Genomic DNA, 26,375 nt, shown 5'->3' with positions numbered 1-26,375 from the left:
TCTCAGGATATCAATATTTCTTTTTACTATGTCCGAAATAGCTGGATAATGGGTATTGTAGGTGAGGACTAATGTTGGAATCTGCGTATTCATTTTTTATATATTTTTATTTCAACCAGAATTATTTTTTTTTGGAGATTAGATCCTCTCTATTTTTATTATCCACAATGCTCTTCGCATGATTAAGGCTATGTGCACACAAAGCGTTTTTGATGCCTTTTCACGTCGGTTTTCCCGCTGGGAAAACGCTTGTTAATAGGTCTGCCAGCTATAGCAATGGTAATCCTGATGTGCTGTGCACATGATGTGGAAATTTCCGCTCAGGATTACAATTGCAGAAAAAAACACAGCATTGAACCGCAGCAAGCCCGCAAGTATAATATCTATACCTGCGGATTTGCTGTTTCAATTAAAGCCAATGGACGCAAATTTGCGCAGGAAACGCGCTGCGGGTGGTACCCAGGTCCGGAGAGGAGGACTACTACTTCTCTCATCCGATCGCCGCTCCCACTAATAACATTGAGAGCGGTACGTCTGGGGAGAGCAGTAGTCGGCTGTGCCCAGCCCACAGTAAAAAAAAAAGACAAAAAAAGTAAAAATAATACAAAAAAAGTATACTCACCTGTCCGTCTCCCCCCGCTCTCCCCCTGGTCCCTGGCGGCGGTCATTTTTCCAAGAAAAACTAAAACACTTGGTTCAGGAGGGAATAGCATTGGGTATTTTAACAAAAAAAGAATCTGAATTCATTATTGTAAATCATCCAACTATACTTATTATTCATGCATTACCCAAAACACACAAAAAAGAAAAACTACCACTGATGCATCCAATTGCTGCAGGCATAGGCTCCTTTAGCGAACGCCTTGGACAGTGGCTGGATTCAGCTCTCCAACTACTTGTCCTACGTATCCCAGGTTCCATTCAAGATTGCTGTGATGTTTTGAGCTGGAGTGGAACTATATACAAGCATCCCGCACCACGTTGCTATTTCTGCAGTTGATCATCACCTGTCCAAATTTAGTTCTTACTCTCCTGATCTACAGTCATTCATTAAATCTGTTCAATAAAATATTTTTTCTCCAAAACAGCGGAGTTTCCATGGGGGCTAAATTCTCCCCATCAGTAGCGAACATCGGAATGGCATGGTGGGAGGAGTGTTTTATTATTATAGCGCCATTAATTCCATGGCGCTTTACATGTGAAAAAGGGGTACACATAGCAAACAACAAGTACAATAGTTCGAACAAATACAAGTCGCCGACTGGTACAGGAGGAGAGAGGACCTTGCCTGCTAGGGCTCACAATCTAGAAGGATGGGGGGTTAGGATACAGTAGGTGAGGGAACAGCTGGTCGTGCAGCGAGGGTTACTGCAGGTTGTAGGCTTGTCGGAAGTGGTGGTCTGCAGGTTCTTTTTGAAGGTTTCCACGTTAGGGCGAGAGTCTGAAATGTTGGGGTAGAGAGTTCCAGAGTAGGGGGGATGCATGGAAGAAACCTTGTATGCGATTGTGGGAAGAGGAGAAAAGAGGGGAGTAGAGAAGGAGATCCTGTGAGGATCGGAGCTTGCAGGTAGGTACCATGAGACTAGATCACAGATGTATGGAGGAGACAGTTTGTGGAAGGCTTTGTATGCCAAGGTTAGGGTTTTCTACTGGAGTCTCTGGGCAATGGGGAGCCAGTGAAGGGATTGACAGAGGGGAGAGGTCGGGGAATAGTGGGGGACAGGTGGATTAGTCGGGCAGCAGAGCTAAAGATAGATTGCAGGGGTGCGAGAGCAGTAGAAGGGAGGCCACAGAGCAGGAGGTTGCACTAGTCGAGGCGAGAGATGATGAGGGCATGCACTAGTGTTTTTGCAGATTCATGGTTGAGGAATGTACGGATCTTGGAAATATTTTTGAGTTGGAGCCAGCATGACGTGGAAAGGGCATGGATATGAGGTTTGAAGGAGAGATCAGTTAAGGATTACCCCGAGGCAGAGAGCTTGCAGGAGTGGGGAGAGTGGACAGCCATTGACTTTTATAGATTGGTTAGGTGGGGGGTTGAGTGAGATGGTGGAAAGATGATGAATTCAGTTTTATACATATTAAGTTTTAGGAATCTAGCAGAGAAGAAAGATGAAATAGCGGACAGACATTGCGGGATTCTGGTTAGTAAGGAGGTGATATCAGGTCCTGAGAGGTAGATCTGTGTGTCATCAGCATAGAGGTGATACTGAAAGTCGTGACACTCTATGAGCGGCCCCAGGCCAAAAGTGTAGATGGAGAAGAGCAAGGGTCCTAGAACTGAGCCTTAGGGGACACCAACAGATAGGGGGCGAGATGAGGAGGTGGTGTGTGAGTGGGAGACGCTGAATGTCCGGTCTGTTAGGTATGAGGAGATCCAAGTCTGTAGTAAGAGGGAATGGTCCAGTGTGTCAAAAGCAGAGGACAGGTCCAGGAGGAGGAGAACAGAGTAGCGTCGCTTGGATTTGGCAGTCAGTACGTCGTTGGTGACTTTAGTCATGGCAGTTTCAGTGGAGCGATGCAATTGAAAGCCAGATTGTAAGCGGTCAAAGAGGGAGTAGGAGGACAGGTGGGAGGAGAGTTCAAAATGGACGTGTTGTTCCAGTAGTTTTGAGGCATAAGGGAGAAGTGAGATGGGGCGATAGCTAGACAGAGTGGATTGGTCAAGGGAGGGCTTTTTGAGGATGTTTGAAGCATGAGGGGAAGACGACAGTTGTTAGTGACAGGTTGAAGAGGTGGGTTAGGGTTGGGATGAAGACTGCGGTGAGGTTTGGGATGAGGTGAGACGGAATTGGGTCAAGTTCACAGGTGGTAAGATGTGACTTGGAGAGTAAAGAGGAAAGTTGATCTTACGTAATGGCAAAGAAGCTTATTTTGGAGGCGGAGAGTCGAGTAGTTATGAGAAGAGGCTATGGGGACTAATGGCCAAAGCTTTGCCTTACGCTGTCAATCTTCTGCTTGAAGAATGATCAAAGTCTTCAGCTAAAATAAGCGAGGAGGAGGAGCTGGAGGATGGAAGAGAGAATTGAAAGTACTGAATAGCTGTTTAGGGTTGTGAGACAGGGAGGATATGAGCAATGAGAAGTAGGCTTGTTTTGCTGCAGTTAGTGTGGACTTGAAAGTAGTGAGGGACTGTTTGAATGTGATGAAGTGCTCGTTGGAGTGGGACCTTTTCCATCTTCGTTCAGCAACTCTGGAAACCCGTCTCAGTTCTTTAGTCAGGCTGGTGTGCCAGGGTAGCCTGTTGATGGTGCAAGCTTTGGTATGTGTGAGGGGGGCGACCAAATTGAGAGCTGCAGCTGTTGTGGTGTTATATAAAGCAGCAGCAGCTGCATCGTGTAAGTAATTTATGTAAGAGGGAGAAGGGATTCAGAGAATGAGTGTTGGTCAAGGAGTTTGAGATTTCTGCGAGCGTGTGCAAGTTTCTGGATGGGGGATTGCAGACCTGGAGAGGAGAGGGGAAAGAATATGAGTAAGTTGTGGTCAGAAAGAGGGAGAGGTGAGTTAGAGAAGTTAGATAGGGAACAGAGGCTGGTGAAGATGAGGTCAAATGTGTGTCCATCTTTGTGAGTGGCTGCGGAACACTATTGAGCGAGGCAGAAGGAGGAAGTGAGGGATAGAAGCTTAGAGTCAGATGATTGGGAAGTGTCAATGGGGATGTTGAAGTTACCCATGATGATAGTGGGGATATCAGCAGAAAGGAAATGGAGTAGCCAGGTGGTGAAGTGGTCTAAGAAGGTGGTAGCTGGCCCTGGGGGGTGGTAAATGACAGCCAGTTGGAGGTTGAAGGGTGAGTAGTTGTGCACACAGTGCACTTCAAAAGAGGGGAGGGTAATGCAGGATGGCAATGGGATATGTGAGAAGGAGCAGTTATCTGACAGAAGAAAGCCAACTCCTCCACCATACTTGCTGCTGGGGCGGGGTGTGTGGGAGAGGTGGAAACCGCCATAAGAAAGTGCAAATGAAGAGGTTGTGTCAGAAGGGGGTGAGCCAGATTTCAGTGATGCCGAGGAAGGAAAGTTTGTTAGTAATGAAAAGATCATGGATGTAGGAAAGTTTGTTGCAGACAGAGTGTGCGTTCCATAGAGCTTCTGTTAGTGGGGCTGGGCGGATGGGTATAAGGTTAGAAAGGTTGCGGAAATGTGTGATCGATCAAGGATGAGAGGTAGATGTGACTGTGGGGATGTGGTGGGTGGGGGGGGCAGGATTTGGGGAGATATCACCAGCAGTGAGGAGGAGTAGAGAAAGTGTTAGTAGGTGAGAGCAGGAGAGAGCATAAGGTGGTTGTCTGGGCTTAGAGACACAGGATTGTATGTTGAGGATCAGTTCTGAGGAGGAGGTGAGATGGATGGGGAGAATGGAGAGACAGATGACCAATTCCTTACTAGGAGTAGGGATTATAGGGGTTAGTAGAAAGTGAAGGACTACAGAGGAGAGAGTGACAACAAACAGGAACATTGTTTACTGTGACTAAGGATCCAGTTACCTTCAGTTACCTTCAGGTTTTATAAATAGTGTCCACAATCCTTTTTGTTCTTCTATTATCATCTATACCAGATTTATTGATGATTAATCATCTGGGGTGGTGAAACTAATGATATTACAGAGTTTTAACTTATTTAAACAACAATGAGTTTAATTTGTGGTTCACCCATACCATAGACATACCATAGACAGAACTAAAATAACATTCCTGGATTTGGAATTAATAGGAGAACACAAGGCTCCCATCCACACAAAAACCTTCAGAAAACCCTCTGCAGGAAATACTATTGTTACGGGTCCGGGTGGAGGAACCTCTGTGCCGAGGTGCAAAGAGGGACCCAGAGGGGTGTGACTAAGTATCAACCCGAACCGAACCTGGTCGGACGGCGACTAACGACTCCGTGACCAGGGAGGATCCGGGCAGAGGGACCAGGTGCTACTCTGGGGACGACCTTGTAAGACAGCAGGTGGCTCCCACGGGACAGATGGCTGGGACTGACCAGTAAGATGGATGGACACGGCAAGCAGGCAGAAGTCTCTGGTAGCTGACAGGTGATCACGGTTCGTGACAGCAGAGCAAGTAGTAGTCTCTAGGTTTACCAGGCAGGTGGTCACAGCAAGTGACGGCAGAGTCTCCAGGCAGGCTGGCAGGAAACAGGCGGGTGCCCCCAGGTGAGCGGGCAGACAGACAAAGCAGGTAACAGGCAGGTAACAGGTGGGCGCTCCCAGGTGAGCGGGCTGACGGACACAGCAGGTAACAGACGGATGCTCCCAGGTGAGCGGACTGACAGACAGGGCAGGTAACAGGCGGATGCTCCCAGGTGAGCGGGCTGACCGACAGGGCAGGTAACAGGCAGGTAACAGGTGAGCGCTCCAGGTGAGCAGGCTGGCAGGCTTGGCAGGTAACGGGCAGATAACAGGCTGGCAGGCAGGGCGAGGAGTCAGGCTAGCAACGGGACCTGAGGGCTAAAGCAGAGATCAGAAACTGTGCAACAACTTTGCTTGGGCAACTCCATTTTGGAGGAGGTGCCTTATATATGGGAGGTCCTCCGGCAATTGGCCGGGGACTCCTTAGGACGGCGCGCGCAGTCCCTTTAAGAGAGGGGGAGCGCTCGCGCCCTAATCACAGTGCCATGGAAGGAGCGCGCGCCGGCAGCAGCGGGGAGAGAAGCGCTGGAGGACGCCGAGCCAGGAGCGGGAAGGTGTGAGTGACGGAGTCTCTGCCTAGCAAGGGGCAGAGACGCCGATGCTACAGTACCCCCCCTTTAGGCCCCCTCTTTTTTTGGCCTGAAAGAAATTTTTCAAGGAGAAGCGGGGCGTTCATGTTCTCCCTGGGTTCCCAAGTTCTCTCCTCAGGACCAAACCCCTTCCAATCTACCAGAAAAAGGTCTTTCCTCTTACCCTCTTGGTGGCCAGAATACTCTCTACCTCAAAGACGTCCTCAGCGGAAACCAGAGCAGGGGGAGTACCTGGATTGTTGGAAAAAGAGTTAAAGACAATGGGTTTGAGGAGAGATACGTGGAAGGAGTTGGGAATCCGTAAGGTGGCCGGGAGTTTTAATTTGTAGGCCACTGGATTAATTTGCTTGAGGATTTCGAAAGGGCCGATGAAGCGAGGACCTAACTTGTAGGAGGGTATCTTGAGCCGCACATGTTTGGAGGAGAGCCAAACCTTCTCTCCCAGACGGAATTGAGGCGGATCCAGACGTCTCTTATCAGCATATCTCTTCATCCGCCCAGAGGACTGAAAAAGTGCAGACCTAGTACTCTCCCAAATGGTGGAAAACTCGCTGACAAGAGACTTTGCGGCAGGGTTGTCCACAGAGGCGGAGACGGGAAACGGAATCCGGGGAAGTTGGCCATAGACTATAAAGAACAGGGATTTGGAAGAGGATTCACTCTCGTGATTATTATAAGAGAATTCGGCCCAAGGAAGGAGGTCCACCCAATCAGAATGGTGGACATTAACAAAGTGCCGGAGGTAGCTGGTAAGGATCTGATTGATCCGCTCCACTTGACCATTGGACTGAGGATGGTAAGCGGAGGAGAAATCCAAGGTGACAACCAGGAGTTTACATGTCGCTCTCCAGAAGCGTGAGGTGAACTGAACCCCTCGATCCGACACGATGTGGAGACCATGGAGACGGAAGATATGGCGGATAAAGTCTTTAGCCAGCTCAGGTGCAGACGGGAGACCAGGCAGGGGAATGAAGTGGGCCATTTTTGAGAAGCGGTCCGCGACCACCCAAATGACAGTACACCCGGCAGAAACAGGGAGGTCGGTAATGAAGTCCATAGCGATGTGTTGCCACGGGGCAACAGGTACGGGAAGCGGCAGGAGATGACCGGCTGGTAAGTGTCTGGGAACTTTGTTGCGGGCACAAGATGAACAGGCTGAGACGAAGTCTACCACATCCTTACGCAGGGTAGGCCACCAGTAATGCCGGGAAATGAGCAGGAAGGTCTTCTTTTGGCCAGCATGGCCAGCTAGTTTAGAAGAATGACCCCAGCGAAGAACCTTCTCACGGTCTGGTACCGCTACGAACGTCTTACCGGGTGGAAGACGAGACAAATCCAAGGGGGCCACATTCATCACCTTGGAGGGGTCGATGATGTGCATAGGCTCCTCCTCTTGATCGGAGGACAGGAAGGATCGGGACAAGCCATCAGTTTTGACATTCTTGTCCGCCGGGCGGAAATGAAGGATGAAGTCGAAGCGGGCGAAGAACAAAGACCACTAGGCCTGACGCGGATTAAGTCTCTGGGCATTTTGGAGATATGCCAGATTTTTGTGATCTGTGTAGATGATCACCGGGTATAGAGCCCCTTCAAGCAGATAGCGCCACTCCTCCAGCGCCAATTTGACGGCTAGCAATTCTCGGTCTCCTATGGAGTAGTTGCGCTCAGATGAGGAGAAGATTTTGGAGAAGAAGCTGCAGGTTACCATTCTCCCGGAAGAAGATTTTTGTGTGAGCACCGCCCCGGCTCCGGAGGAGGAAGCATCAACCTCCAGGTAGAATTGTTTATTACAATCCGGACGGTGCAGTACAGGGGCAGAGGAGAAGGCTTGCTTTAAGGAAAGGAAGGCCTCCTCAGCTTCGGGTGACCATTGCTTGGGATTTGCTCCCTTACGGGTGAGCGCAGATATGGGAGCCGTCCGAGACGAGAAGTGTGGAATGAAGAGACGATAGTAATTGGCGAAGCCCAGGAATCGCCTTCAACCCCTCAGGACGGGGCCACTTTAGGACAGCAGAGAGTTTCTCGGGATCCATTCGCAAGCCTGTCTGGGAGATAACATAGCCTAGGAATGGAAGAGAGGTCTGTTCTAAGAGGCACTTCTCGTATTTAGCATAGAGGTGGTTCTGCCTGAGCCTAAGCAGGACCTGACGAACATCTCTCCGGTGTGTGGGAAGATCCGGAGAGAGAAGACCAAGATGTCGTCCAGGTATACCACCACGCAGGAGTAAAGAAGATCACGGAAGATGTCGTTGACCAGTTCTTGGAAGATGACGGGAGCATTGCAGAGACCTAAGGGCATCACACGGTATTCATAGTGACCGTCCCGAGTATTGAATGCCGTCTTCCACTCGTCTCCTTGCCAGATACGGACCAGGTTATATGCTCCACGTAGATCCAGCTTGGAAAAGATCCTGGCGCCTTTAAGGCGATCAAACAACTCGGAGATGAGTGGCAGGGGGTATTTATTCTTTTCCGTGATCTGATTGGGTCCTCTATAGTTAATACAGGGGTGTAGCGAGCCATCCTTTTTTTTGACAAAGAAGAATCTGGCGCCGGCCGAGGAGGTAGACTTCCGGATGAATCCCCTAGACAGATTCTCTTCAATGTACTCAGACATGGCCGGGGTTTCGGCCGCGGACAACGGGTAAATACGGCCAAGGGGTGGAGTGGCGCCAGGTACCAGGTCGAGTGGGGAATCATATGGCCTATGAGGTGGCAAAGTTTCTGCTTCTTTTTTACCGAAGACGTCAGCATAGGACCAATAAGGAGCCGGAAGACCGGGTAAATTAGCTGGGGTAGGTGGTGGACGAATCGGATGAACCGGAACCAGGAAGGTCTTGTGGCAGTCCGGCCCCCACCGGAGTACTTCATCGGATTGCCAGTTCAACACGGGTTCATGTGTCTGGAGCCAAGGTAGGCCTAGCAATAGGGAGTGAGAGAGTCCAGGTAGCACATGGAAGGAAATTTTCTCAGAGAGCAGCATTCCCACCTGCAGGGTTATGGGTTCCGTGACGAGCAGGATGGTCACCGGAAGGAGTCTTCCATCCACGGAGGCGACTGACAATGGTTCAGCCAGAGACTTGGTGGGGATATGATATTTCTCAACCAGGGACTGGGAAATGAGGTTTCCAGCAGCTCCAGAATCCAGATGAGCGAGTTCAAAGTGACGGCTCTCTCCCCAGGAGATAGAGACAGACATAGTCAGGGATGGCGAGGGTTTACTTTTGTATAGGGCGACCTCTCCGAGCGGTCCTAGACACTGGAGTTTCCCGGCCTCTCTGGGCAGGAACGGATCAGGTGCTCCTTACTGCCGCAATAGAAACAGCTCCCCTCGGCTCGGCGTGACTCCTGGCGAGATTTGACCATCTTGGTCTGGTCGATCTGCATGGGCTCAGGTGAGTGCGCCCGAGGAGTAACAGATGAGGAGACAGGTCTCTGGAAAGTAGGAGCAAGGCGGGGAAACCTTCTCTCACAGGTGGTCTCTTTGGTGTGCTCTTGAAACCGGATGTCCGGGTAGCCAGCGACACCAGGTCATCCATCGTAGTAGGAATGTCCCGACCGGCGAGCTCGTCTTTAATCCGGCCAGAAAGGCCTTCCCAGAAGATGGACACTAGGGCCTCGTTATCCCAGGCAAGCTCAGAAGCGAGGGTGTGGAACCGTATGGCATATTGGCCCACGGTGAGACTCCCTTGGCGGAGACGTAGCAGAGAGGAGGCTGATGAGGTCTTACGTCCTGGTTCATCGAAGACTTTCCGGAATGCCATGAGGAAAGACGACAGGTCGGACACCAGGGGGTCTCCTCTCTCCCACAGGGGATTTAGCCATTTAGACATCACGTGACCCCCGGCTGCAGCCTGCTCTGACATCCGCTGATGTCACATCAAAAAAAAAAAAAACTAAGCAAAAAACAATGCTTTATCATCATACCGCCAAACAAAAAAATGGAATAACACGCGATCAAAAAGACGAATGTAAATAAAAATGGTACCGCTGAAAACGTCATCTTGTCCCACAAAAAACAAGCCGCCATTCAGCTCCATCTCAGAATAAAGCGATACAAAAAAATTATTTTTTCTAGAAAAGTTTTTATTGTGTAAAAGCGCCAAAATATAAAAAACAACATAAATACGGTACCGCTGTAAAGGTACTGACCTGAAGAATAAAGTTGTCTTATCAAATTTACCAAACGTGGAACGGCAAAAAAAAAAATTCCTGAATTGCTGGTTTTTGTTTATTCTGCCTCCCAAAAATCGGAATAGAAAGCGATAAAAAAAAGTCACATGCCCGAAAATGGTAGCAATAAAAACTTCAACTTGTCCTGCAAAAAACAAGCCATCACATGACTCTGTTGGCCAAAATATGGAAAAATTATAGCTCTCAAAATATGGAGATGCAAAAACTAGTCTTTGCAAAAAAGCATCTTTTAGTGTGTGACAGCTATCAATCATAAAAACCCAATATGAATCTTGAACTGCTGTAATCGAACCGACCCGAAGAATAAAGTTGTCTAATCACTTATACCACACGAGGAATGGTGTAAAAAAATAAACTCTAGGGTTAGGGTTGTGCTAGGGTTAGGGTTGGGCTAGGGTTAGGTTTGTGGTTAGGGTTGGGGTAGGGTTAGGGTTGGGGCTAGGGTTAGGGTTAGGGTTGGGCTAGGGTTAGGGTTGGGCTAGGGTTAGGGTTGGGGTTAGATTTGGGATTTTATCAAAAGTAAAGAAAAAAAAAATGATGACAATATGGCGACCCGTGTTGAGCGCAAGTGCTCGCTACTTGAGTTTGCATCGGGTGCTCGGGTATGCACTGAGTATCGCAGGTGTTCGAGTGACATGCTCGAGTCTCTGCACCATATGCTTCGCAGCCAAAAAAAACATTGCTGGGATCGCCTGCCATGCAGGAGCGATCCCCGAATGTTTTTTTTTGGGTGTCTAACAACCGTAAAACATGCAGGGCAGGGACTCAAGCATGTTACTCGAGCACCCGTGATATATGGTGCATACCCGAGTACACAATGCAAACTCAAGTAGCGAGCACTTGCGCTCAAGACTAATGACAATTTATTCAACATGATGACCTAATGTTATCAAATTCTGTCATACCTCTGGGTTCAAAATATACACTATACCCCTTGATAAAATCCTTGAGGGGTCTAGTTTCCAAAATGGAGTCAATTGTGGGGGGTTTCCACTATTTAGGCACATCAGGGGCTCCCGAAATGCGACATGGCATCCGCTCTTGATTCCAGACAATTTTGCGTTCAAAAAGTCACACAGTGCTCCTTCCCTTCTGAACCCTGACATGCGCCCAAACAGTGTATTTTGCCCACATATGGGGTATTGGCGTACTCAGGAGAAATTTCAAAACAGTTTTTAGGTTCCAATTTCTCCTCTTACCCTTGTGAAAGTAAAAAATTTGGGGCTAAAAGATCATTTTTGTGGAAAAAGTTAGATTTTTTTATTTTCACGGCTTCATGTTTTAAACTTCTGTGAAGCACCTGGGGTTAAAGGTTCTCACCACACATCAAGATAAGTTCCCTCAGGGGTCTAGTTTCCAAAATGGTGTCACTTGTGGGGGTTTTACACTGTTTAGACACATCAGGGGCTCTCCAAATGCAACATGGCGTCCGCTAATTATTCAAGCAAATTTTACATTCAAAAAGTCAAATGGCGCTCCTTCCCTTCCGAACCCTGCTGTACGCCAAAGCAGTGGTTTGCCCCACAAATGGGGTATTGACTTACTCAGGAGAGATTGCACAACAAGTTGCATGGTGCAATTTCTCCTGCTACCCTTATGAAAATGCAAAACTGGGGGCTGAAAAATATTTTTGTGGGAAAAATGTGAAAATTTTATTTTCACGGCTACATGTTATAAGCTTCTGTGGGGGGTTCAAGGTGCTCACCACACATCTAGATAAGTTCCCTGAGGGGTCTAGTTTCAAAAATGGTATCACTTATGGGGGGTTTCCACTGGTTAGGAACATCAGAGGCTCTCTAAACGCAACATGGCATCCGCTAATTATTCAACCAAATTTTACATTCAAAAAGTCAAATGGCGCCTTTTCCCTTCTGAGCCCTGCTGTGCGCCCAAACAGTGTTTTTTAATCACGTTTGAGGTATCTGCGTGCTCAGGGGTAATTGCACAACAAATTTTGGGGTCCATTTTTTCCTGTTACCCCTGCAAAAATAAAAAAAAATGGGGTCTAAAGTAAAATTTTTGTGAAAAAAGTTAAATGTTCACTTTTTTCGTTCCCATTCCAAAAATTCCAGTGAAGCATCTGAAGGGTTAACAAATTTCTTGATTGTGGTTTTCAGCACCTTGAGGGGTGCAGTTTTTAGAATGGTGTCAATTTGGGGTATTTTCTGTAATAAAGGCTCCTCAAAGTCACTTCAAATGTGATGTGGTCCCTAAAAAAATGGTTTTGTAAATTTTGTTTGAAAAATGCGAAATCGCTGTTCAACTTTTAACCCTTATAGCGCACTAATGAAAAAAATGTTGGATTCCAAAATTGTGCTGATGTAAAGTAGGCATGTGGGAAATGTTATTTATTAACTATTTTGTGTAACATATCTCTCTGATTTAACGAAATAAAAATTTAAATTTTGAAAATTGTGAAATTTTCAACATTTTCACCAAATTTCCAATTTTTTCACGAATAAATGCAAGTGATATCGAATAAATTTTACCACTGTCATGAAGTACAATATGTCACGAAAAAACAATCTCTGAATCAGGGGGATCCGTTGAAGCGTTTCAGAGTAATTACCTCATAAAGTGACAGTGGTCAGAATTGTAAAAATTGGTTGGTCATTAAAGTGCAAACCACCCTGGGGGGGGGGGGAGTAAGGCTATGTGCCCACGATGCAGAAATGCTCCGAATTTTTCCTGAGCGTTTCTGCATCTCCCTGGCAGAAAAAAACGCATGCGGATTGTACATGCGTTTTTCTTGCCAGGTACATGCGGATGTGAAGCGTTCTTCACATGCATTTCTGCATGCGGGTTGACAAGCGCTTTCCAAGCGATTTTAGCATCACTTGGAAAGTGCTTGTCAACTTTATATAGTGTGACCGAAAGAATGTTTAAAAATAAATCTATACTTACCTTCCGATGGCCCCCGCAGTCTTGCTTCACTCCGTCCTCTCATGCCAGCAGATCGCGGTACACTGAAGGACCTGCCGACGTCAGCGTCACGTGACCAGTCACATGACTATGACATCAGCGCAGGTCCTCCAGTCCATCGCGATCTGCCGGCATGAGAGGACGAGCGCACCGGGGGCCACCAGAAGGTAAGTATCATATTTATTTTTTATTTTATTGTTTTTTTTACAGTTTTCTATGGTACCCAGGTCCAGAGGAGAGTCTCCTCTCCTCCACACCCGGGTACCATCCGCACATTGAACGCATATATTCCGCATGTGCTTATCTATTGAAGCGTAATCCATTCGTTCTAATGCAAATCCATGGCGGCGAAAACGCAGCACTTCCGTATAATAATTGGTAGTGCTGCGTTTTTTTCTGCAATGATAATCCGCAGCGGCAATTTCCGCAGCATGTGCACAGCACATGCGGATTATCATTGGGGAACATGGCAGGCCTTCTACCATGCGTTTTTTAAGTGTTTCTGCAGCGTTTTTGCCGCTGCGGAAATGCTTAAAAAACGCATCGTGGGCACACAACCTAAAGCGGTTAAGCTAAAATGTTACTTCAGACTCAAATTTTAGCCTGCACAATGTATTATGCAATTTCTCCTGAACGCAGGATCACCCCATATAGAGCAGACACTTATATTTTATAGCTATATACATCTCATTAAGGGTATACAATTAAGTTTAAAAATTGCAAATTTTTTCCAAATTTTCAGAAAATTTGGAATACTTTCATAAATAACGACTAAACAACTGATCCAGTACGAACAGGTGCAATGTTTTACAAAAACAAAATTACAATCTCAGAATCACTGGCAGAAAAAGAAGCATTTAAGGGTATGTGCACACGATGCAGAAATGCTCAGGATTTTTTCCTGAGCGTTTCTGCATCTCTCTGGCAGGAAAAAACGCATGCGGATTGTACATGCGGATTGTACATGCGGTTTCCTGCCAGGGACATGCGGAAATGAAGCGTTCTTCACATGCATTTCCGCATGCGGGTTGACAAGCGCTTCCCAAGCGATTTTAGCATCACTTGGAAAGTGCTTGTCAACTTCACACTATATAAATCCATGCAACCGGCATGGATTTATATAGTGTGTGAATGTCAAAAAATAAAAAATAAATCTATACTTTACCCTCTGATGGCCCCCGGTGTCCTGCTTCGCTCGGTCCCGGCTGCCGGCAGTGAAGACTTTAGGACCTTCCGACGTCAGCGTCACGTGACCCGTCACATGACTCTGACGTCAGCGAAGGTCCTTCATTCAACCGCGAAGTGCCCGGGAAGCCGGCAGGACGCAGCGCGGGCCGTCAGAAGGTGAGAATATATATATTTTTTATTTTATTCTTTTTTTTTTAATGGTACCTGGGTCTGGATGAGAGTCCTCTCATCCACACCCGGGTACCATCCGCACATTAGACCGCATTAAAAGCGCATCAACATATACAGTGATGCGGATTCCATGCGGTCTAATGCAAGTCAATGGCGGCAAAAGAGCAGCGTTTCCGTAAAATTAATTGACATGCTGCGGATTTTTGACCGCAGCGTTTACGCTGCGGAAAAATCCGCATCATGGGCACAGCACATGCGGATTTCCATTGGGGAACATTGCTGCCCTTCTACCATGCGTTTTTCATGCGTTTCCGCGGCGTTTACGCAACTGCAAAAACGCCGCGGAAACGCATGAAAAACGCATCGTGTGAACTTAGCCTTAAAGTTATTACCACATAAAATGACATGTCATGCTTAAAAATGTGGCTGTCAGGTTAATGCTGATTACAAGACAGGGTTAAGAAACATGGAATGATAATGTGCAGTACATACCAATTGGTGAAGGGTCCTCTTCCTCTTCCTCTGTAAAGTAATGAAACACTTATTAGTTATTAGTCAGGGTGATAAAATATATATATATATATATATATATATATATATATATATATATATACACACAGGTGCATCTCACTAAATTAGAATATCATCAAAAAGTTAACAGGTGCATCTCACTAAATTAGAATATCATCAAAAAGTTAATTTATTTCAGTTCTCCAATACAAAAAGTGAAGCTCATATATTATATAGAGTCATTACAAACAGAGTGATCTATTTCAAGTGTTTATTTCTGTTAATGTTGATTATGCATTACAGCCAAGGAAAATACAAAAGTCATTATCTCAGTAAATTAAAATAATTAACAAAAAACACCAGCAAAGGCTTCCTAAGCGTTTAAAAAGGTCCCTTAGTCTGTTTCAGTAGGCTCCACAATCATGGGGAAGACTGCTGACTTGACAGATGTCCAGAAGGCAGTCATTAACACAATTCACAAGGTCCCAGAGTTTCAATTTTCATTTGGAAATCAAGGTCCCAGAGTCTGAAGGAAGAGTGGAGAGGCCACAATCCAATGCTGTTTGAGGTCTAGTGTGAAGTTTCCACAATCAGTGATGGTTTGGGGAGCCATGTCATTTGCTGGCGTAGGTCCACTGTATTTTATCAAGACCAAAGTCAGCACAGCCATCTACCAGGTAATTTTAGAGCACTTCATGCTTCCCTCTGCCGACAAGCTTTTTGGAGATGGAAATTTCATTCTCCAGCAGGACTTGGCACCTGTCCACACTGCCAAAAGTACCAATACCTGGTTTAAAAACAACAGTATCACTGTGCTTGATTGGCCAGCAAACTCACCTGACCTTAACCCCATAGAGAATCTATGAGATATTGTCAGGAGGAAGATGAGAGACTCCAGACCCAGCAATACAGACGAGCTAAAGGCTGCTATTAAAGCAATCTGGGCTTCCATAACACCTCAGCAGTGCCACAGGCTGATCGCCTCCATGCCACATTGCCGCACTGAGCAGTAATTGATGCAAAAAGAGCCCCGACCAAGTATTGAGTGCATTTACTGAACATACATTTCAGTAGGCCAACAATTTGGATTTTACAAACATTTTTCAAGCTGTTGTTATAAAGTATTCTAATTTACTGAGATAATGACTTTTGTGTTTTCATTGGCTGTAAGCCATAATCAACAACATTAACAGAAATAAACACTTGAAATAGATCACGCTGTTTGTAATGACTCTATATAATATGAGTTTCACTTTTTGTATTGAAAAACTGAAATAAATTAACTTTTTGATGATATTCTAATTTAGTGAGATGCACCTGTATATGTATATGATATATACATACTGTATATACATATATATTCCATGCTCACCATAAATGAGTAGACACCATTTGAAAAGTCATTGGACACAACAATTTCAAACATTTTGACAAGACTAAGTTTCACAGAACATTTTTGTAACCCAAAACAAGCAAGTAAGATTAATATTATAAAAAATCTTCAGTTGCACTCAAATTAGTTGATGCAAACATGAATACACCCCACATAAAAAAACACTACATCTAGTATTTTGCCTGACTTTCATGGTTTCTAAAGACAGAAAGTCATCTAGGAGTGGAATAAACAACTTGGCGACATAAACCGACCTTTATAGAGCCTGGATGCTGGATGCAGCGTGATGCTCAACTTATCTCTTTAGAATTCCCCATAGGTGTTTCATTTGGGTTTAGATTAGAAGACATACTTGCACACAAGGGGAGAAAAAGAGGAATGAGGGGGGCCATGCATACCAGGATGAGGGATGAAGGGATGAAGGGTGTCATGCATACCAGGATGAAGGGTGCCATGCATACCAAGATTAGGGAGAGCATACATACCGGGATGAGGGGGGCCATGCATACCAGGATGAGGGGGGCCATGCATACCAGGATGAGGGGGGTCATGCATACCAGGATGAGGGATGAGGGGTGACATGCATACCAGGATGAGGGATGAAGGGTGCCATACATACCAGGATGAGGGATGAAGGGTGCCATACATAACAGGATGAGGGATGAAGGATGACATACAAACCAGGAAGAGGGATGAGGGGGGCCATGCATACCAGGATGAGGGATGAAGGGTGCCATGCATACCAAGAAAGGGGATGAGGGGTGCCATGCATACCAGGAAGAGGGATGAGGGGGGCCATCCCTTTTCAATTCAGTTCACGCTGAACTTTCCTCTCACCTCTCATCTCTCTCTTCGACAACTGACAATCTGGCTTCCGCCCCCACCATTCCACCAAATCTGCACTTACCAAAATTATTAACCAAAATTACTAATGACTTACTTACAGCCAAAGCAAATAGACAATTCCCTGTACTCCTTCTTCTTGACCTGTCCTCTGCCTTCGACACAGTTGATCACTGCCTCCTACTACAGATCCTCTCTTTCTTTGGGTCAAAGACCTTGCCCTATCTTGGATATCCTCATACCTTTCTAACCGCACTTAGCGTCACCCTCTCCCACACTACCTCCTCATTCCGCCCCCTCTCAGTTTTAGTCCCTCGAGGCTCTGTCCTAGGACCCCTACTCTTTTCAATCTATACCCTTAGGCTGGGACAGCTCATAAAATCCCATGGCTTCCAGTACCATCTGTACGCTGATGACACCCATATCTACATCTCTGGCCCAGATGTCACCTCTCTGCGGTCCTTAATCCCAGAATGTCTATCAGTCACATCCTCCTTGTCCACGATGTCAATTTCCCAAGCTCAATGTGGACAAAGGTGAATTCATCATCTTTCCCTCATCACACATATCTTCCCCACCTGATCTATCTATCACAATAAATGACATCACACTTTCCCCTGTACCGGCAATCTGCTGCTTCGGAGTAACCCTTGACTCTGCCCTGTCCTTCAAGCCCCACATCCAAGCTCTCGCCACCTTCTGTCGCCTACAGCTCAAAAATATTTCCAGAATCCGTCCTTTCATCAACCCTCAATCTACTAAACTGCTTGTGTATGCCCTCATCATCTCCTGCCTCAACTACTGCAACACTCTCCTCTGTGGCCTACCTGCTAAGACTCTCGCACCCCTCCAGTCCATCCTTAACTCTGCTGCGCGACTAGTTCACCTCTCGCCTCACTACTCCTCTGCTTACCCACCTTTGCAAATACCTTCACTGGCTCCCATTTGCCCTGCATATCCAGTTCAAAGTACTAACACTGACCTACAAAGCCATCCATATCCTTTCTCCTTCGTACATCTCTGAACTAATCTTCTAATATATTGCCTTACGTAATCTCCGGTCCTCCCAAGACCTCTTTCTATTCTCCACACTTCTTCGTTCCTCACGCAACCGCCTCCAAGATTTCTCCCGAATATCTCCCATGCTATGGAATTCTGTGCCTCAACACATCAGATTAGCCTCCACATTTGGATCCTTGAGACTGAACCTGAAAACCTACCTCTTCAAACAAGCTTACAGTCCGCCATGACCTTGCTTGCTGCCACCTCAACACTGGAGCTACCGCAACCCCCCAAAACTACTGTCGCCTTCCCCATTCCTGTAGAATGTAAGCCCGCAAGGGCAGGGTCCTCTTCCCTCTGTACCAGTATATCATTGTTTGTTACTGTAAGTGATGTTTGTATTTGGTATGTAACCCCTTCTTATGTACAGTACCATGGAATCAATGGTGCTATATAAATAAATAATAATTGGCCACAGTCAGGATGGGTGTCAAGGCATCTGTCCGCTATAGGGGCGCACTGTAAGGAAAACCTATACTGAATAGTATACGTTTCTTTGCTGTGGCCTTCTGTGTAAAAGGGAACAGCTCACTGAATTTTACTTTTCCATATTTTTGCAAAGTTTTTAATTTATTTTTTTATGTTGTTCACTGAAGGCATTAACTTCAATTTTATAAATCAGTTTATTTCGAATGAGACGATAACAAATATGTGTACTTCTTTTATTTTTGTTTATATATAAATATACCTATTTATTTGTATTTTTTTTTATTTTTATCATTCTAATTTTTTTTTAATATTTTAACAATTTACTTTTTTTTCCACTTTTTTACTTAGTCCTTCTATGGGACTTTAACTTTTATTACTCTGATTACTGGTACAATGCATTTCAATGCACCAACACTGCAATGCATTATACCTGTCAGTATTAAGCTATGTTCACACATTGCGTTTTTGATTAGTGTTTTTTATGGAAATTAACCTTCACCCACTGGCCATTTTCTGCTTTTGCACTTCCGTTATTTTGTTCCCCTTCTTCCAGAGCCATAATTTTTTTTATTTTTCTGTCAATATGGATGTGTAAGGGCTTGTTTTTTGCCGGGCGAGTTGTACTTTTGAACAACACCATTGATTTTACCATATACAGTGTTGGGCAACCCCGAACAGTAAAGTTCGGTGTCCGTACCAAACATCTACTGTTCGGTCCCGGACTCCGAACACAGACTTCCTATGGAAGTCTGTGTTACTGTTCGGGTTCAGGCATGACAGCGCAGGAAACACAGGCTCTAATAGGCGGTAATTGCATACCTGTAATAAAAATAAAATAATAAACCAACCTCATCCTTACCTTGCTGACGCAGTCCAAATAACAAAGGTCCCACAAAGATTGCATGAACACAGCATCCACATAGTATGTGACTGCCCTGATCATTTGCCGGCAATACACTGACTCAGTGTATTCCCGGCAAATGAGGTCAGTGCACGCGCAATGAGTATTCTCCCACGCTTGCAATGAGGTGAACTCAGTTCAATTAATTGTATGCGTGTGAAAATACTCACTGTGCATGCGGTGACCTGTTTTGCAGGGAATACACTGAGTGATTGTATTGCCGACAAATGATAAGGGCAGTCACATACTATGTGGCTGCTCTGTTTATACAATCTTTGTGGGACCTTCGTTATTTGGACTGGGTTGGCAAGGTAAAGATGAGGTTGGTTTATTATTTTATTTTTATTAAAGGGGACCGTCCAACATACTTTAAATGGGACAGTTTCCATCCAAAACACATAAAAAAATTATAAATCTAATGTCTACAGCCAAGCCATCAGATGCAATCGGGTATGTTCCAACCCTATGGATAGAGACAAACACCTTGGTGGCCTCAAAGACTTTTTTGAATCAGGGCTACCATCCAAAAAAATTGAGAACCAGATTACAAGAGCCACCAGAATATCAAGGAATCACCTCCTACATTACAAAACTAAACAAAAAAGCAACCAGGTTCCTCTAGTAGTCACCTACAATCCCAATCTGGAGGCACTAAGGAGATATGCATGGAAACTACAACCCTTATTACAAAAAGATGCCCGATTACAATCCATATTTCCAGACCCCCCACTTTTGTGTTTCAGGCAGCCCCCAAATCAAAGAAGCATCATTGTCAGAAGCTCCCTGTATCTCCACCAGCTACAGGTACCTTTCCCTGCAACCATAAAAAATGTAAAATCTGTCCGTTTATAATGACCATAGACAAGATAAAATCCCCAATTCACATCAGAACTGCAATATCCCAGGTACTTTCAGCTGTATCACATCTAATGTAGTGTACTTAATTATATGTACCAACTGGGGTCTGTATGTAGGCGAGACAGGGCAAAAACTTAGCACAAGGATAAATCATCGCCACACAATAAAAGAAAAAAGAATAGATCTGCCTGTGTCCAAGCATTTTTGTCTCCCTGATCACAGCATCAAGGACATGAAATTACTGGTATTAAAAGGTAATTTCAAATCTCAGAGAGACAGAAGAGTCTGGGAATATAAACTAATGGTGACCTTTGACACCTTCAGAGCAGGAATGAATGTATGGATTTATGTCATTCTACATCAACTAAGGAATGTGCCCATTAGACTTGTGGGGTCATCACAACACTAGACCCAGTCACAGGACAATAAAACTTTCACACTCCTCATCTATGAACTGCTAAAATATTTACACGCAGAACTGTTAGTAATAGCTCTGCTTTTCATCACCTTTCTCATCTACTGCATTATTTCTGTGTCCTATTGTGTATAAATATTTGACTTCATATTTTGGGGTATACTAGCCTGATGAAGAGAACTGAGTAGTCTCAAAAGCTTGCAACTTGTTACCATCTTTTCAGTTAGCCAATAACCCCTTTACCCCCGAGGGTGGTTTGCACGTTAATGACCAGGCCAATTTTTACAAATCTGACCACTGTCACTTTATGAGGCAATACCTCTGGAACCCTTCAATGGATCCTGCTGATTCTGAGATTGTTTTTTCGTGACATACTGTACTTCATGATAGTGGTAAAATTTCTTTTATATCACTTGCATTTATTGGTGAAAAAATCAGAAATTTGCCGAAAATTTTGAAAATTTCACAATTTTCAAAATTTGAATTTTTATGGCTTTAAATCAGAGAAATATATCACACAAAATAGTTGATAAATAACATTTCCCACATGTCTACTTTACATCAGCAGTTAGGGAGTTATAAGTATTAAAAGTTGACCAGCGATTTCTCATTCTTACAACAAAATTTGCAAAACCATTTTTTTAGGGACCACATCACATTTGAAGTGACTTTGAGGGGCCTTTATGACAGAAAATACCCAAAAGTGACACCATTCTAAAAACTGCACCTCTGAAGGTGCTCAAAACCACATTTAAGTAGTTTATTAACTCTTCAGGTGCTTCACAGGAATTTTTGGAATGTGGAAGAAAAAAATGAAGATTTAACTTTTTTCACAAAAATGTTACTTTAGACCCAAATGTTTTTATTTTTGCAGGGGTAACAGAAAAAATGGACCCCAAAATTTTATGTCAAAATTCCCCTGAGCACGCAGATACCCGTTACGTGGGGAAAAAACACTGTTTGGGCGCACAGCAGGGCTCAGAAGGGAAGGAGCCATTTGACTTTTTGAATGTAAAATTTGCTTGAATAATTAGCGGACGCCATGATGCGTTTAGAGAGCCCCTGATGTGCCTAAACAGTGAAAAACCCCAATAAGTGATACCATTTTGGAAACTAGACCCATGAGGAAACTTATCTAGATGTGTGGTGAGCACCTTGAACCCCCAGGTGCTTCACAGAAGCTTATAACATGGAGCCGTGAAAATAAAATGTCCACATTTTTCCCACAAAAATGTTTTTCAGCCCCCAGTTTTGCATTTTCATAAGGGTAACAGGAGAAATTGCACCATGCAACTTGTTGTGCAATCTCTCCTGAGTAAGCCGATACCCCATATGTGAGGGAAAACCACTGCTTTGGCGTACAGCAGGGTTCGGAAGGGAAGGAGCGCCATTTGACTTTTTGAAAGTAAAATTTGCTGAATAATTAGCGGACGTCATGTTGCGTTTGGAGAGCCCCTGATGTGCCTAAACAGTGGAAACACCACATAAGTGACACCATTTTGGAAACTAGACCCCTCAGTGAATTTATCTAGATGTGTAGTGAGCACATTGAACCCCCAGGTGCTTCACAGAAGTTTATAACATGGAGCCGTGAAAATAAAATTTTCACATTTTTCCCACAAAAATGTTTTTCAGCTCCCAGTTTCGCATTTTCATAAGGGTAACAGGAGAAATGTCACCATTCAATTTGTTGTGCAATCTCTCTTGAGTAAGTCAATACCCCATAAGTGGGGGAAAACCACTGCTTTGGCGTACGGCAGGGTTCGGAAGGAAAGGAGCGCCATTTAACTTTTTGAATGTAAAATTTGCTTGAATAATTAGCGGATGTGCCCCTGATGTGCCTAAACAGTGGATAACCCCCACAAGTCATACGATTTTGGAAACTAGACCCCTCAGGGAACTTATCTAGATGTGTGGCGAGCACCCTTAACCACCAGGTGCTTCACAGAAGTTTATCACATGGAGCCGTGAAAATAAAAAAATCTAACTTTTTCCACAAAAATGATCTTTTAGCCCCAAATTTTTTATTTTCACAAGGGTAAGAGGAGAAAATAGGACCTAAAAATTGTTGTGCAATTTCTCCTGAGTACGCCAATACTCCATATGTGGGGAAAATACACTGTTTGGGCGCACATCAGGGTTCAAAAGGGAAAGGAGCACTGTGTGACTTTTTGAACGCAAAATTGGCTGGAATCAAGAGCGGACGCCATGTTGCATTTCAGGAGTCTCTGATGTGCCTAAATAGTGGAACCCCCCCCCCCCCCACAACTGACTCCATTTTGGAAACTAGACCCGTCAAGGATTTTATCAAGGGGTATAGTGTACATTTTGAACCCAGAGGTAAGACAGAATTTGATAACATTAGGTCATCATATTGAATAAGTCATTAGTCTTGAGCGTAAGTGCTCGCTACTTGAGTTTGCATCGGGTACTCGGGTATGCACCATGTATCACGGGTGCTCGAGTGACATGCTCGAGTACCTGCATGTTTCACGGTTGTTAGACACCCAAGAAAAAACATTCGGGGATCGCTCATGCATGGCAGGGGATCCCAGCAATGTTTTTTTTGGCCGCAAAGCATATGGGGCAGAGACTCGAGCATGTCACTCAAACACCTGCGATACTCAGTGCATACCCGAGTACCCGATGCAAACTCAAGTAGCGAGCACTTGCGCTCAACACTGGTCGCCATATCGACATCATTTTTTTTTCTTTACTTTTGAAAAAATCCAAAATTTAACCCCAACCAAAATACAACCCCAACCCTAGCCCAACCATAACCCCAACCCTAGCCCAACCCTAACCCTAGCTCAACCCTAACCCTAGCCCAACCCTAACCCTAGCTCAACCCTAACACTAGCCCAACCCTAACCCTAGCACAACCCTAACCCCAACCCTAATACAACCCTAACCCTAGCACAACCCTAACCCTAAAGTTTATTTTTTTACACCGTTCCTCGTGTGGTATAAGTGATTAGACTACTTTATTCTTCAGGTCGTTGCGATTACAGCGATAACAGATTCATATCAGGTTTTTATGATTGACGTCTGTCACATACTAAAAAGCCCTTTTTTTTTTTTTTTGCGAAGACTAGTATTTGCATCACCATATTTTGAGAGCTATAAATTTTCCATACTTTGGCCGATAGAGTCATGTGACAGCTTGTTTATTGCGGGAGAAGTTGACATTTTTATTGGCACCATTTTCGGGCATGTGACATTTTTTGATCGCTTTCTATTCCGATTTTTGGGAGGCAGAATAAACAAAAACCAGCAATTCAGGAATTGTTTTTATGGGTTTTTTTTTTATGCATCTCCGTGTGTGGTAAAATTGATAAGGCAGCTTCATTCTTCAGGTCAGTGGTACCAAATTTATATAATTTTTTTTATGTTTTGGCACTTTTACACAATAAAAACTATTTTCTAGAAAAAAAAAATGTTTGTATCGCTTTATTCTGAGAGCTATAACTTTTTTATTTTATGGATGATGGAGCTGTACAGTGGCTTGTTTTTTGTGGGAGAAGATGACATTTTCAGCGGTACCATTTTTATTTACATTGGTCTTTTTGATCGCAAGTTATTCCATTTTTTGTTTGGCGGTATGATGATAAAGCATTGTTTTTTGCTTCATTTTTTATTTTTATTTTTTACTGTGTTTACTAAAGGGGTTAACTAGTGGCACAGTTTTATAGGTCAGGTCGTTCCGGACGTGGCGATTCCAAATATGTGTACTTTTATTGGTTGTTTTTTTCTTCATAATAAATAAATATTATGGGTTCAATATATTTTTATTTTTTGGGGATTTTTTTTTTCATTTTTTTAAATATTTTTTATAATTTTTTTTTTTTCACTTTCTTGCACTTTTTTTTACTTTTACACATTGTCCCACTATGGGACTATAGAGAGCAGCAGCTCCCTATGCCATGCAGCCTGTCAGCGCTGCACACAGGGCTCATGCACTGCGCATGACAAAGGTAACGTCCTGCCTCCGGGTGACCCCGATGTTGTCATAACTGCATCGGGTCGTCATGACAACATCCAGAAGCTGCCGCAGACATCGGTGGATGCCGGCAGGAGATGAGTATAGCGATCACCTCCCCCCTTGCCCCTGCAATGCTGGGATCAATTTCGATAGCAGCATTGCGGGGCTTAATATGCAGGGAGCGGTGCGGGTGCAATCGGCGCATGCGTAATAGTATGTATCTGGTCCATAAGTCCCAGGGCGCAGCTACGTACTATTACTGACCTCGTCGGAAAGGGGTTAAAAGGTATCAACCACTGAGGACTCTCAAATCTAAATATTTCTCTATCTATCTATGAATCTATTTATCTATCTTTATATCTATCCATATATCTATTATTTACCTATGTATCTATCCATATATCTATCTATCCGTATATCTATTAATCTATTTGTGTATCTATCCATATATCTATTATCTAGCAATATATCCATATATCTAACTATTATCTATCTATAAATCTATTTATCTACATATCTATTTATCGATCTATTATCTATCTAGATATCAGTATATCTATATATCCATATATCTATCTATTATCTATCTTAGATAATTAGATAGGTCAACAGATAATAAATACATATATGGATAGATAAATAAATAGATAATAGATCCATAGATATATGGATAGCTAGATATATACACACATGGTCAAAATTGTTGGTACCCCTCGTTTAATGAAAGAAAAACCCACAATGGTCACAGAAATAACTTGAATCTGACAAAAGTAATAATAAATTAAAAATCTATGAAAATGAACAAATGAAAGTCAGAAATTGCTTCTCAACCCTGTTTACACAGAAGTTTTAAAAAAATTAAACTCCTGAAATAGGCCTGGACAGAAATGATGGTACCCTTAACTTAATATTTTGTTGAACAACCTTTTGAGGGAATCACTGCAATCAAACGATTCCTGTAACGGTCAATGAGACTTCTGCCCCTCTCAACAGGTATTTTGGCCCACTCCTCATGAGCAAACTGCTCCAGTTGTTTCGTGTTTGAAGGTTGATTTTTCCAGACAGCATGTTTCAGCTCTTTCCAAAGATGCTCAATAGGATTTTGGTCAGGGCTCAAAGAAGGCCACTTCAGAATAGTCCAATGTTTTCCTCTTAGCCATTTTTGCGTGTTTTTAGCTGTGTGTTTTGGGTCATTATCCTGTTGCAAGACCCATGACCTGCAACTGAGACAAAGCTTTCTGACACTGGGCAGCACATTTCTCTCTAGAATCCCTTTATAGTCTTGAGATTTCATTGTAGCCTGCACAGATTCAAGATACCCTGTGCCAAATGCAACAAAGCAGCCCCAGAACATAACAGAGCCTCCTCCATGTTTCACAGTAGGGACAGTGTTCTTTTCTTAATATGCTTCATTTTTCCATCTGTGAACATAGAGCTGATGTGCCTTGCCAAAAATTTCCATTTTTGTCTCATCTGTCCATAGGACATTCTCCCAGAAGCTTTGTGGCTTGTCAACATGTAGTTTGGCAAATTCCAGTCTGGCTTTTTTGATTTTTTTTCAACAATGGTGTTCGCCTTGGTCGTCTCCCATGAAGTCCACTTTGGGTCAAACAACGAAGGATGGTGCGAACTGACACTGATGTTCCTTGAGCTTGAAGTTCACCTTTAATCTCTTTAGAAGTTTTCCTGGGCTCTTTTGTTACCATTCGTATCATCCGTCTCTTTGATTTGTCATCAATTTTCCTCCTGCGGCCACGTCCTGGGAGGTTGGCTACAGTCCCATG

Source organism: Phyllobates terribilis, unplaced genomic scaffold, assembly GCF_046119375.1.
Source record: "Phyllobates terribilis strain yellow unplaced genomic scaffold, ASM4611937v1 Scaffold_23__1_contigs__length_19252631, whole genome shotgun sequence".
In the NCBI taxonomy this organism is placed as follows: domain Eukaryota; kingdom Metazoa; phylum Chordata; class Amphibia; order Anura; family Dendrobatidae; genus Phyllobates; species Phyllobates terribilis.
This window is presented reverse-complemented; position numbering follows the sequence as displayed.